This window comes from Anolis carolinensis, chromosome 2 (assembly GCF_035594765.1).
Source record: "Anolis carolinensis isolate JA03-04 chromosome 2, rAnoCar3.1.pri, whole genome shotgun sequence".
NCBI lineage: Eukaryota > Metazoa > Chordata > Lepidosauria > Squamata > Dactyloidae > Anolis > Anolis carolinensis.
Genome location: NC_085842.1, coordinates 61,720,529 through 61,733,460, shown reverse-complemented (window position 1 = coordinate 61,733,460; position 12,932 = coordinate 61,720,529). Strand labels below are relative to the sequence as shown.

General features: G+C 40.0%; 1 long non-coding RNA gene across 1 annotated transcript; it reads left to right on the top strand.

Moving 5' to 3' along the window:
* The first annotated feature begins 4,525 nt into the window (after positions 1–4,525).
* LOC134296022 (uncharacterized) lies at positions 4,526–11,815 on the top strand. The gene is made up of 3 exons (XR_010002576.1): positions 4,526–4,941; positions 6,903–7,041; positions 11,622–11,815. It is a non-coding gene; the product is annotated as an uncharacterized LOC134296022 (long non-coding RNA).
* The last annotated feature ends 1,117 nt before the right edge of the window (positions 11,816–12,932 follow it).

Below are 12,932 nucleotides of genomic sequence, written 5' to 3'. Positions count from 1 at the left end.
CCTATTTTTCGGGAATGAAGGAGGGACTTGAAGCTGAAACATTGAGTCTGTTTAGAAGACCTGATTGTAAGAATTCAGGCACGAACAAGGATTTCTCATTCTTGCCCAGCATTTTCTTTTCCTTGTATCTTGCACATTTTCCTTTTATTCCCACTTGTCTGCTTCCTGTCATGCTGCAGAGAAAGCAGGGCAGTGGGGCTGAGGGCAGCGGCTTCATCAAATGCCTTAGGATCCTGCCAATTTCAAAACCCAACATTCAGTCAGTAATAAAACGTTACATTATGATGGGCAGCCAGCCTGCATTATTGCCATCTGTAGTTCATGATTCCCCCTTTAATGAGGCTGCTGCTGAGAACCATACATAATGGGAAAAGATACTGATGCTAGCACTTTCCTATTACTATAAAAATTAAAGCAGTCAAATCATTACAGTATAAAAAAACTGCTTTAAAAAAAAACCCTGAAACCCTCACGTTTGTCAGAAGTACTTCTAATTTTCCATTATTTAGTTCTTCAGGCACTAGAATGGCCCAGTTCACATCCATCCAACTGGATTTTGCCTAGTGATACACTGCCCTCTGCTGTATTTTTCACCCTCCAGCATTTTGAAAATAAAGCAAAGGTAAAGGCTCCAGTTTATTTGTATGCATTCATTGCTTTAAATACTGGATGCAAGCAGACTTTGTTCCTGGACTATAAATGACTGACTGGCATCAAAATAGCTATTGAGCTGGGTTATCTGAGTCCAGACTGCCGTATAATCGAGTTCAATGGGGATTGTATTGAACTGTGGAAAGGAGTTTAGGCATCCCCCCCCCAATATATTATTTCCTTGGTTTGAGAGCACCCCCATTACCCCTTACTGTGAGCCCCCCCTGTTTTATTATTATTATTATTATTATTATTATTATTATTATTATTATTATTATTATTGTCTCCTCACCCCAAAGACCCCCATTCCCCTCTCCATTGGCCCCATATTATTATTATTATTATTATTATTATTATTATTATTATTATTATTATCTCCTCACCCCAAAGACCTCCCCCATTCCCTTTCCCCTCTTCATTGCCTTATTATTATTATTATTATTATTATTATTATTATTATTATTATTTTCTCCTCACCCCAAAGTCCCTCCATTTCCCCTTCCCTCTGCATTGGCCCCCATTTCCACCCCTATTATTTTCTCACCCCCAGAGAGACCTCCCAATTTCCCCTCAGCGCCTCAGAATTGTTTGTAGGCCTTGTCAAGGCCTAGTCGCGGCCTCGGAGCCTTCAGTCACGTAGACAGGCAGGGGACCCTTCGCTCTCCCCCCCCACACACACACACACACGGTTGTGAGGCCTGCAGTTTGCCAGGCCACCTTGGTCTCCGAGAGAGCAAACTGCCGCTTTCGCCATCCTCTCTCTGTCCTGGGGCGATCTGGATGGAAGATGGTGGCAAAGATGACGGCGGCGGCGAGAACAGGCGAGCGTGCGAGCGCCCGTTTAGGAGGGGCATGGGACGTGTGAGGGCCGCGCGTCGCGTCCTCGTCAGCGCAGGCACAGATTGCTTTTTCTTGTTTTCTGGGTTTTTTGGGCCATGGTTCCGTCCTTGATGTTTGGTTTTGTTGTCGGAACCTAGGGGCAAGGATGGTGGGTTGTGTTGACAAGTTTCGTGGTTCTGGGTCATGTAGTTTCATTGCCTACTTCTAGGTAAAAAGTCCAGAACATTTATATATATATAGATAAATTGAAAAACCGTGAAACAGCGAATCCGCGAAAAGTGAACCACGAAATAGTGAGGGAACACTGTATATGAGAATGAGAGAAGCCTCCTACAAGGATGGTAAAACATCAAACATCCGGCCATCCCCTGGGCAACGTCCTTGTAGATGGCCAATTCTCTCACATCAGAAGCGACTTGCCGTTTCTCAAGTCGCTTCTGACACAAAAAAAAAGCTTGAATATATGTACCTTTGTATGCCACATTTGTCCCAGACCGGAGGTGGATTTTAGCAGCATTTTATTTAAAATCTCATAGTGAAGTATCTATAGCAGTGGTTCCCAACCCTTTTTTGACCAAGGACCACTTTGACCAGGGATCACTTCAACCAGGGACCACTCTCCAACATTAGTACCAAAAGGGTTACGAATCAGTTTTTCGTCAACTTTAGATTCAGTTTGGTTATCTGGGGTGCTGATTCAGAAAACTGCATTAGATAGACCACATCATCTCTAGTTTCTGATACAGAACATATGCCATCCAGTAGTCACCATCTGCTTGCCCACAAAAAACCATATTTAATAATTTAGAGCTGATGTGATCTATCCAATGCAATTTTCTGTATCAGCACCCCAAATAACTCCAGGGACAGGCGTAAAAACAAAGACACCAAGAATTTTTTTTGGTTGGGCTGTGTTATTATTTGTGGATTTTGTCAACGCTTGTATAAAAAAAAGAAGGGGAGGGGGCTGAGGTTGAAAAAAATACTTTGGGGGACTAAACAGGTTTTTACAAAGTACTGCTTTCACATTACAACTGATGTGTGGCAATGGGAGCTAACAACAACAACAACAACAACAATAACAACAACAACTTTGGGGGACTCTCCTCTCTCTCGCTCCCTCACGTGTGCTGCTGTGTGAGTCTTTTCCACCCTAGCCTGGAAAGCCTTCCAAAGCTGAGAAAGCGCTGGCGAGGGCTACCCACTGGCGTCCTTCCTTCCTTCCTTCCTTCCTTCCTTCCTTCCTTCCTTCCTTCCTTCCTTCCTTCCATCCATCCCTCCCCTTCTCTCTCTCTCACGGTCCTTCAACAGCGGCCCACACCCCCGGCACATACGCAGTTGCAATTTTCCCCACATATCTCACGGACCTTATTTTAGGTCTTGTGGCCCACAGATTGGGAACCACTGATCTATAGTAAAATATCTAGGCTATATATTGTGGATTAGGAAGCGCAGCATTCTTTTTTTTAAAAAAAAAACACACCAAACATATACACTTTAATGCTGAATAAGATGAACAGACGGTTTGTACTGATATCAATACAGAATCAGAGAATAAGGTTCATAAAATGGCAGAGAATGCACAGAGAAGAGATTCCTCACATCAGATAGTTTTCATGTCAGTGGGTTGAACAATTGCAGATGCTAGTCCTTATACAGTACTCAAAAGAGGTCCAGCATTTGGATAGCTCCCTTAAAGGTCATACTAAAAACGTGATTGGATTCACTACTCCCTGACAGAGAAGGATATGGTGAAAAGAAGAACATTAAAATACAGATGCAGCCCTCCAAAGTCATTTATTTGGCCCCTGTGCTAAACTTTAGATTTAGGGTTGCCCTAAGTCTGAAACGACTTGAAGGCACACAACAACAATCCTAAATAACTTGACTATCTCATCAGCACAAAGCAGGCCCACACTTCTCATTAAAATACTGGCAAGTTTATGTTGGTTAAAATTGTTCTTCATTTTAAATATTGTATTTTTCTTTAATTTTTGGACTACAAATAAGATATGTGCAGTGTAGATAGGAATTTGTTCATGATTATAGTCATTCCCTTCCAATAGTCCTGGGGGGGGGGGGCATAACTGGCCCTCTGCCTAAAAGGTTTGAGGACTCCTGCCCTAAGACAACCCTATCAAAGGGTAAAAATGGTTTGGGGGTGGGACTTGACCCTGCATTTTCCTGAGGCTGAGAGATTGTGACTTACCCAATGCCATCCAGTGGGTTTCCATAGCCAAGCAGGAATTTGCACCCTCACCCCCATAAATCATATTGCAACACTCAAATCACTATGCCATGCTGGCTCCTAAAACATTTTCAGACTGGTTTCAAACAACTAGCTATTTAGTCAAAGATATTTTGTTGTCTGAGACAGCAAACACTTTACTCCGCAAGTCAAGTACTTTATACGCAAGGCCAGCTCAGTCACTGTGCTACCTGAGACTAAGACTGAGACTATCTCTTCCTTCTTGGATGCAAAAATATAACATCAGCTAACAACTTACTGTTCTTTTTTGACAGCCAAAATCGATTTCCTTATGCAACTGATTCACTTTGTTCCACGGGTGGGTTGCTTCAGAGCCTAAATACTCTGAAGGCACCTGATTCTGTCCAATCTTGCAAGCTAAGCAGGGTCAGGCCTGGTTAGTACTTGGATGGGAGACTACCAAGGAATAACAGGTTATAGAGGTTATATTTCACAGGAGGGCTAAGGCAATCCTCCTCTGGGTTTGTTTTGTTTTGTTTTTTGGGGTTTTTTGCTGAAGAAAACTGAAATTAACAGGGTCATCATGAGTCAACATATAACTTAAAGGCAATCCAGCACCCTACAAATAACTGGTTCAGTAGTAGAAGGATTGTTGTTGCTGTGTTCCTTCAAGGAATTTCTGACTTATGGCGACTCTATGGTGACCTTAGAATAGAGTTTTATTGGCAAGATTGATTTGGAAGGGTTTGCCTTTGCCTTTCTCTGAGGCTGAGAGCATGTGACTTGCCCAAGGTCACACCCAATGGGTTTCTGTGGCTGAGCAGGGATTCAGACCCTGGTCTCCAGAGTTATAGGCCAATGTTCAGACCACTACTCCATACTGGTTGTAGCTGAGAGATAGCTACAGTAAATATTGGGCTAATAAAGTAGTTTTAAACTGAGTCAGAGCATTAGTTCATTCACTCAATTCTGCCTGATAGCAGATGTCCAAATTTAGGTTTTTATGGCTCCTTAACATTTATCCTGGTCACAGTTTGCTCTTTTGCTTCATTTTAACTGAAATCAATCAATAACTGTTTTCATTTTGATTTAGATCTGGGCATTTGACCTTTATGATGCAGGGCTTAAGATTCCTTTCAACATATGCATTATAGATGGATTAAGTGCATTACAATTAACTGCAGAAGTTATTAATAGCTCCATGCAATGTTCTCCGCAACAGGAGTCCTCAACAGGAAGAGGTAATTGCTGACCTGATTACTGGGATCTGGAAAGTATTGCAATACTTTAATCTTTCTGGTTACGTTTGCAGTGGACTTTGAGTTTTAGGGCAGGGATTTGCAGAAAATAGGCTGGGATCTATTGGTTAATTTTTAGCTATGTTTCTCTCAACTGTAGTAAGTCACCTTGAATCCCAAACTGGGACAAGGGCAAGATATAAATAAATCTGTTGTTTTATTATTTACCGTAGATCAGAAAAAATCTCTGGCCCCTAATGTTTTAAAAATACCAAATGGAAAACTATTCCCCCACCACCACCACACAGTCTACATAAATTAGATGTGGAAAAATAAAAAAAACTTGAGCTAAATAAGAGTGGAATTTTGAGTGAAAGAATTGTGAGCTCAGCTCACTGCTAGTCTAGAAAAGCAATTTCCAGATTCAGTATGTGTATATTTTGCACCTGAAATTTATTCCCAAGTAAGTAGGCATAAGCTGAAGCCTTAAGTATGTGCTAAACCAGGGCGAGAAAGTGTGTGGTCCTCCAGATATTATTGTACTATAACTTCCATCAGTCCAAGGAAGCACAACCTGTCATGGATTACAGTCTGATAACATCTGGATTGCCACATGCTCCCTATTTGTGTGCCAAATACTACAATTGATATCAATGAGACTTTCCTATGTTTTAAGTTTTGGCTGAATTCTATCCTTAATAAGAAACTATAACAGTGCTGTATTTTATAAGAAGTGATAACAACACTGTCTTTTTTCTCTTCATTTTTGTTACCAGCGCTACTACTTATTATTATCATCACAGTTATTTATATACCACTTTCATCTCTTACAGAAGTCTCAAGGCAGCTAGAATTAGCCAGAATGACTGGAGATTCTCAGAACTGTAGCTGCCCAAATTAATTTTCCATTGCAGTCTTCAGTCACCACGTAATATTGGCTTGCTTTTATTTCCTACAAGAACACAGTAGGGTTTGAATCTTATTGTAAATCCCAACTGGAGGAGATCTATTGAATCAAAAGAATTTATGTAGGTGCTGAATTATGTAAATCCGTATCTAAACCAGTCCAACAAACTATTTTTTTTTTGGGGGGGGGGGGGACGACCACCAGAATTTAGGCCTATACATTGGTTTTAATAACTTTGTGTAGTAGTACTTGGTGAGATCATTCTGACAGTAAGACAAAGTTTTTTGCTGAGCTACACTGCATTGAATGGACAAGCTTTCAGCTCAGAAAAGAGAAAAGCTATATAAACAAAACTTAAGAGACCAACTGCTAATTCATCTGTGACAAAAGACAATGTAAAAATGTGTGCTTTTGAATTATTATCTGACCTCCCCGCTGTGCATACTTGAGCTGCTGCAGGATAAAATAAATTGGCTGTGTGAACAAAACGGCAGGAAATATTTGAATATTCTGTCTTCAAAAAAATTAACCTTTTATTGTAGCCAGCCTTGGTGTCAAATTCAGGCTATGCCTTTACCAGGGAAAGAATCTGGAAGTCAAAAACAAAACGAGAGCAGGGCCAGCTCTATCATTAGCGATAATAAGATGATTTTCTCAGGTAGCAGATTTCAACTGTTATAAAAGATCGGCAAATGTCTAGTTATTTCATTTATTATTATTGTCTTCCTACTATCAGGAGGGCTGCCAAGGATTTGCTCAGACCCAAGTGACAATTTTTGTACTTTTTATATGTTGAACATGAATAGATATACTGGTAACAATTAAATTAAAATATAATGAATTAATGTTCTTAATATGTACTCTCCACTACCTTTCCATAGATGTGTGATTGTATTTTTCTCATAGAATCCTAGAGTTGTTAGAGTCCACAAGGGTCATCCATCATGCAGGAACAAACAATCAAAGCACTCCTGAGTCCTGACTATGCAGCCTCTGTAAGGTAAGAGGCTATGCTGATGGTAGCTCTACTATTGATAATGTCTCCTTCCTCAAATAGGTTGAGGAGCCAGATTAAGTGAGACAAACAGCTACTTGGCAACTAATAGTTGAGGGTGACACTAGTGGAAGATCACACTAAGAAAATGGCAGTGGCACTTCAGATGTCTCTTGTTAGAACTGCAGAGAAGGAAGCAATGGTAAGCCACTTCTGAATGTCTTTTATTACAAAAATTGTATGATGGGGTAGTCCAAAATGACACAAGAGATAGTGCTGCAAAATGAGACTCGCAGATGATGAGGCACTCAACCATCTACTAGAGAATAGAGGAAACATGCTAGATCTAATCATATAACTAGACTCAAGTCGAAAGGATATTCAACTGGTAATATCCTCAGATATAAAAGGAACATCTGAAACTGCACAATATTTATATAGAAGCATGGAATGTGAGAAGCACCAAATAACAAATAGCAAAATACCTACAGCAAATCAAGCCTAAATTCTCACTAAAAGCCAAAGAGACCAAACTAAAGCTATCATACTTTGACCATATTTCAAGATGACACCATTCATTAGTAACTACTATCCACTCACCTGACAAAACACTTACTGTGTTGTCGAAGGCTTTCATGGCCGGAATCACAAGGTTGTGGTATGTTTTCCGGGCTGTATGGCCATGTTCCAGAAGTATTCTCTCCTCACGTTTTGCCCACATCTATGGCAAGTATCTTCACAACATCTGAGGATGCCTGCCATAGATGTGGGTGAAATGTCAGGAGATAATACTTCTGGAACATGGCCATACAGCCCAGAAAGCATACAACAACCCAAAACACTTCCCTGGTCGAGAGCATGGACAGGGCACACATAGGTGCTGATGACAAAAACAAAGCATGTCACTTCTGTGTTCCCTATCCATGCTTTCCACTGACCAAAGAAGAATTGTGTTGGTAGGAATGGCTGACACTGAAAATTTGAGAGTGAAATCCAGGGAAAGACATATATCTTCATCTGGCTTCATAGAATCTTTTGGTGCCTAATCAATCATGCATCTCATTTTGTTTGAGTTTGAAAGTATTTGATCCCTTTCCAAACCAGTATCTCTATGGTGAATACACATGGCAGGTTTTTCTAGTTGGTTGTACCTAGGTTCTGGTATACTCCCCCACATAAGGCTTTTTAGCTACTACCCTGCTTTCAGAAAGATTTTCAGCACGATTGGGTTTAAGAGCCTTTGATGTTTGATCCCTTTAGTGATTTCTTCTTATGCTGCAATGTTAGCATGCTGATTGCTTCTTTTAAAGTTATTTTCATTTTTTACTGTTTTTATTATGCATGAGCTGCCCCGGGTCTCTCTCTGGTGGAATAAAAATTGTCATATAAATGTCTGAATAACATATAAATGACTTGTTTCATTGCCAAGGCAAAAAAGGGAAGAGTATTTGGCTTCAGAAGTGAACAACACACACACAAATGGAAGAGGGGTAGGTGGTCGAAAAGAGGTTTATTCCTCCCACAGCCATAGTTTCCTCCCATTATGGAGGTTCACATCACACTTCTGCTTTCATGTTAATGGGAATATATGGTGGTACTAGCTCGCAACTGTAAAGCAAAGGTCTAACTCACTAGATTCTGGTATATAAGTATTATGGGTGATAAATTGTAATCTGACGGCAAGAAGGCTCTTAAAAATGGGGGAAGAATTTCATTCATGCAAAAGGGGTGCCTGGAGAGCATTCTCCCAGCTTGCCCCAGTTCATATTTTGATTTCTAGGTAAAAAAAATCATAAAGTTTCTGATGTAGAAAGAATTGCCACCTGCACAGATAATCAGGCGCATCTTCTCAGTGTACTTATCATAGAATCATAGAATAGTAAAGTTGGAAGAGACCTCATGGGCCATCTAGTCCAACTTAATGTGATCTTCATGCGACTTTCTTGATTTTGGGTCAGTCTCCATAGTCTGGAATGGTTCTAATTGTCCAAATCCTGTCTTTCCTTTCTCTCTCTATTTTATTTCTGTCTAATCTAATGATTATGGCCACAATCCAAAGAAAACACGGGCCAATTTATTAAATCCATTACTATCACCAGATTTACACCATTTAATCTTACATTGGGATTTTGAGCATTTTCAAGTAATAACAAGCTTTTCATCTGAATGCGGAATATTAAATAAGTACAATTTATGCACTTTAAATAATTTAATTCAAGTTTTAATGTTTGCATTGAAAAGTTTTCTCGTGTTTCCAAACAACTCTCTGCAATCAGATTTCTTTTCACAATGTGCCCAAAATAGAAATTTAACCAAATAGAGCAGATGCACTATCAGATCTCACCCTCCAGATGGCGATTTTTGCTAAGTTTTCTCTGTCTCTAGCTTCCAAAATAAAAAGGCGTTGTAAATAAGCATTGTAAGTGTCATATACCTAAGGGGTTCAAAAAACAAAAACAAAAAACAGGCTTGTAACATCTTAAAAATAGTATAACCTCAAGTGGAACAGAATTCACATCATGAGGTGCATGATGTTTTATCTCCAGACTTGGAACTTTGAAATCATTTGTTTCAAAATAATGTAGTTCCTATTATTGTGTTTTCTGCATACTGAAGAGCAACAATGATAATGTAACAATGACATAAACCCCCGCCCTTTCACTATTACGAAAACATACTTAATAGGGATGTAGAAATATTTCAATATTTTCCTTGTCCTCAATGAATAAGACTGCCTTGGCATACAGAAAAACCTTTTCAAAAAGTGTCAACTACAACAAGATATTTTTGGATGTAGCACAAGAACAAAAGACTTGGATGGTTCTACACATTTTATCCTAAAGCTGATACAGAGTGTCAAACTCCGGATAACCAGGAGGATAGTTTTTACCGCTGCAGAGGCAGGAGGGAGTCATCAGATCCCAGACCACTGCAGAAACACGAAGGAGTCCTTATTGTCTGGTGGTGCTAAACTCAGTTTGGCACCACTGAACAGCCATCCTTACCATCCTTCTGTTCTCGTCATAACTGCGGCCTCCGAAGACGACATGGCCGGTGGCTCTCGCTCATCACCTAGAGTGACATCGGGCAAAGTGATGCAGGAGAGAGAGGGGGAACCGGAAGAATCGCCCCCTCCTTTCCCAATTGCCCTCACATATGGGCGGACATCAGGCGATGAGAGATAGCTGTCAACCATGTTGCACCCAGAAGCCACCACTACGTTGAGAACTCGAGGGGGAAAACAAATGCCACCTGAACCCAGTGAATACAGGATGGTTGTGTAAACACCTGGGGCTGGTTCAATCTCAGGACCAAACCAAGTGTTTACATGAGCCTGAAGTTGTGGTTTGCTCTGGATTCTTGGAGAAAATTTGGGACAATCTGTGATTTTGTTAACAAGGGTCAAGGTTGTGTTAAACCTTGTGGAATAACTTCTTTCTGACTGCACTTTGGACTATATTGTGATTGTTTTTATGAGTAGTTCTATACGAACACTATAATCCATTTTGGATGTGGATTAAAGCAAACCAGGTCGCACTGGGGGTGGGTTAAGGGGTAATTGTATTGTGGGTGGTGAGTTGTCTATGTATGTGTATGTGTATATGTTTGCAATGCGTATTGAGGGGGGTTTTACATTTATAAAAATAAAAATATTACAATTAAATAAAACAAAAAAAAACAAAAAAAAACAGTTCCACAGCGCAGCACCTACACAAGCACCCCAGGAATCAGTTGGAGGCTGGGATGGTGACCACAATATACACTGATTGCAAATTGGAACAGAACCCAGGAGCCACAATATCCATGGTTAGACAGCTGCCGGAAATTTCAGGGTTTTTTTTCTTTTTTTCAAGTCAGCTGAGATGCATTGATGTGCATCATCATGTTTATTCACGATCAGCATTGGACCGTGGTAAGGCACAGGAAATGAGAACAAAGGGGCAGAAAGCAAGACTTTCCATAGAAAGGAAGTGGTTTCCTCAACCAGTGGAGTAATTGTTTACTTTCCGTCCAGCTGTGATTCTGTGTTTTTTAAAGTGCTTCAGCACTAGCAGCATCCTAACAAGAACTCCACATTGTCCAGTCACAGTTTTGAGTCCTGTATGGGATATACTTTGAGCAGCTACACCATTGATCTGGCATGTTTTACACTTTCTACATATTTAATGCACCATTTCTGGTTTGATGCATGCTGCAGCATGCATTGGGGGTTTACATTTTTGATACCCCTGCCTTTAAGCTAAGTTATTGTGTCTATGTAGGACCACCTTATCACTTTCACCTGGAATACTTACTCTGGTTTATATTTTATATTACCCAGCCTCTGGTCTTGGACTAGAAGATACTGTGGTAGGTTAAAGAAGATGACAGTGTTAAATTTGTCCATGTGGGAAATGCCCAAGTAATTAAAATGTGCATGATTCCTAAACTATTGTAATTCAATTCTGTTTAATATTCAATGCCCGTTTCAAGAAATTTAAATATTTTAATATGTAATTCCAGGATCACACATAATATATCCCAAATTACAACTGGGTGTCTAGGAACGTTGTGTGCTGTTGCCTAATTTATATTCATAGATCACTTGTTTTAACACAAACAACTAAATAGGAAGGGTGAAAGTGTGGGATAGGGAAGAATATAATTTTCTGAAGTGGTCTTAATTCTTGGGTGGCATATCTGTCAATTATCCTGATTTGGCTAAGGCAGTCCTGATTAATCCTCTTTTCAGCTGCATTTTAAATGTTTTAGTTTCTGTATCTCCTCCCACTTTGTTTTCAGCAAAGACCACCAGCACTGAAGCAATGATCCTCCGCCATCAATTTCACTGGACCAGTTCATGTTGTCTGAATGCCTAATCACCATCTCCCAAGTCAGCTACTTTACTCTCAACTCAAGAACGGCTCAAGTATCTGAAAACATGTACCTTCTTTTAAAAAACAACAACAACCATTAAAATTCAATCAGGGAGAGAACTATTTCCTGGAAGGAATGTTCACTTCCCATCAATCAGGAATCTGTGGAGGAGTGAAGTGTCTGAGAACCTAGGCAAGTAAGTTAAGGCATCATTATACAACGGTTCTTCAAGAGTTCATCTACACTGTAGAATTAATGCAGTTTGACAACACTTTAACTGCTATGGCTCACTGCTATGGAATAATGGGAGTTGTAGTTTTACAAGGTCTTTCACCTTTCCTGCCAAAAACGTGCTGGTGCCTCACCAAACTACAATTCCCAGGATTCCACATCATTGAGCCATGGCAGTTGAAGTGGTGTCAAACTGCTGTTATACACTATTCTATAGTGTAGATGCACCCTTAAACTAAAATGTTGCCCTTCTGCTTCTTCATTCCTCTATAAACAGCACTACATGATTTCCATATCTGCAAAATTTCTTGCTTATTATTTTAATAGTATGATTGACAATCAGTTTCCCTTATTCTCTTTTCCCATCTCTCTTCACTGATCAATTTTCTTTTCAATTCTTTTCACGCTATTAGGTAGAAGAAAATTTAGTTCACTGAAAGGGAACAAACATGAATTATTTTTGTTGTGTGCCTTCAAGACATTCCTGAGTCATGGAGATCCTAGAGCAATCCAACTGTGGGGTTTCCTGGCAAGATTTCTTCAGACAAGGTGTGCCTTTGCCTTTCTCTGAGGCCGAAAGTATGACTTGCCCAATGTTACCTAATGGATTTCCATGGCAAAGCAAGGATTCATATCCTGGACTTCTCAGTCATAATCTAACATTCAAATTACACAACACTGGCTTTCCAAATGTGAATTAGAAGAAGTTGTAACCAAGAGTCTATTTCTAATTTCTTTCTGTAAAGGCAGAGTGATGCTTGTCTTCTTTTTGCACCACAGATGCTCTTTTTGCTTGTGTTTTTAAAGCACTTACAATGCCATAGAAAGACAGAGCAGTGTGTACAGTGTAACGGCATCAATTGCCACTTGTAAGCCGCCCTGAGTCCCCTTGGGTGAGAAGGGCGGGGTATAAATAATTGAAATAAATAAATAAATAAATAAATACAGCATGGTTTGACTCTGGAGACCAGGGTTTAAATCTCTGTTCAGCCATGAAAACTCACT